This window comes from Centruroides sculpturatus, unplaced genomic scaffold (genome assembly GCF_000671375.1).
Source record: "Centruroides sculpturatus isolate CEXI.00-Female unplaced genomic scaffold, Cexi_2.0 scaffold3421, whole genome shotgun sequence".
Classification (NCBI taxonomy): domain Eukaryota; kingdom Metazoa; phylum Arthropoda; class Arachnida; order Scorpiones; family Buthidae; genus Centruroides; species Centruroides sculpturatus.
In genome coordinates, this window is record NW_019390262.1 from 1 (window position 1) to 1,888 (window position 1,888).

The following is a 1,888-nucleotide window of genomic DNA, read 5'->3' on the forward strand; positions in this document are numbered from 1 at the left end:
ATTTATATCTTGCCTCATTTCGCCTGTTGCCTGCAATTAATTAAATAATATACATTTATCACACGTAAATGTCTGTTTGAACTATCGTACAATAAAGTTTATAAAAAGTAAAAAATATCTAATACAGTGAAATATGGCGTTCAAAAATTGTTCGTAAACTGAGGCGTTCGAAACCCGAGGTTCCACTGTATTAATACACCAGCCTAACTTTATGAAGAGATCAGGCTGGCTCCAACTATGAAATATGGAACCGTCCCAAGAATATCAGAAAACGATCCTCACCATTTAACTGTTCTATTGTGGGGAATGGCAGTGATGAAGAACTTTTTCTGTATGAGGATTACTTAGTCAGAAGGAATGTATGGCGATCGGTCAAAAAGTGACCTTTTAAAGTTTTACATTTTTTACTTAGGAGACCTCGTAACGTCGTGAAATGCAAGAAAAATCGGGGTTTTTTCTGCATATATGGATGCTAGTGTGTGGGGGGAAACGATTTTGTTCACCCTCTTTGAAGCTTAATAATTCGTTACTTCGGACAAAAATTTCTGAAATTTTGCAGGGGAATATATTTATTAGGGAAATTGAAGCTATTAAATTTTGGTGATTAAAGGTAGAGTGGTGAGGAAATAGAGGTGNCCCTTGTGCACAACGTGCACAAGGACCTGCACAACTTAAGTTAATGGTATGTGTGCGAAGATATATTCTGTAAAACAGTGTTTTTCAACCTTCTTGAATACGCGACCCCTTTACAAGTTAAAAAAATTCTGGCGACCCCCCAGGACCATATTAAAACTATGTCAGTGATTTTATAAACTACGTATTTAATTTTCTACGTACTTAAGTATTTTCTACGTATTTAAGTATTTTCACATCACATACCTATTACAAATAGCGAATAAAAAATATATCGTATTTGCTCTAATGTTTCAGGTTTTAAAACCCCATAATAAGAACTCTCTAATGACACGAGCCTTATTGTCTGTCACTAACTCGATTACATCATTTCAATAATTGTATCAAACCAATATTCGTAACAGCAAATATTTAAGAGATCAAAACTCTAAAACTAACGATTGAATCCAAAATGCTTAATAAATAGTGTGTGCTCCATCTGTTATATGATGTTTTTATTAATTGAAACACCTGTAGGTTTTTCTGCATTTATATGACGTAAAGTCTGTTATTGAGATTTAGTTACTAAATTGTGTAATTAATAGTAACTTATCGCAAAGATAATGTTTATTAAATTGAATAAAAATATTACAATTTTACTATAATTAATGATATTTATTTTGATTTAAAATCATTGCTATTTTAATCTGTACCTATATAAACATAAAAATTATAGTCTAATTGATAAAAATGTTATTAAATCTATCGAATATTTACCTGTTCTAAGTTACTTTTATCCGTTTGTTAATCCGGCTGATAATATAGCCTACTTGTATTAAAAGTTACATCAATAGTTTTCCATTTATTCACTTTCGACCTGGATCCAGCACAACAGAAAAGTTTTTAAATGATTCATTCCAGAAGTGAAGAGTATTTCATAACAATGCGCAATCAAGTTGTTTCTGTTCGAAAAATTTACTGATAAGATTATTAATCATTTATTTTTGAAGATATACTTGTAGCAGAGGTCGTGTATTGATAACTAGCAGGTGGGCCCGGCGTTGCTCGGGCAAAAGTAACGGTAACTAAGATAAAGATTATTACGTTACAGTAAACCTTACCCGTTTTCACAGAATGCAAGAATTGGGTCCCCTTGTTTCCAGACTAATTAGAGAATTTTTAGATGGGTCTAAAAATATGTTCGATTTCCCGCAAAAACGAAAAAAACTGCATCTGCGTCTTGCACGTCGCTTTCTCTTAACAATTCCATTGTTAC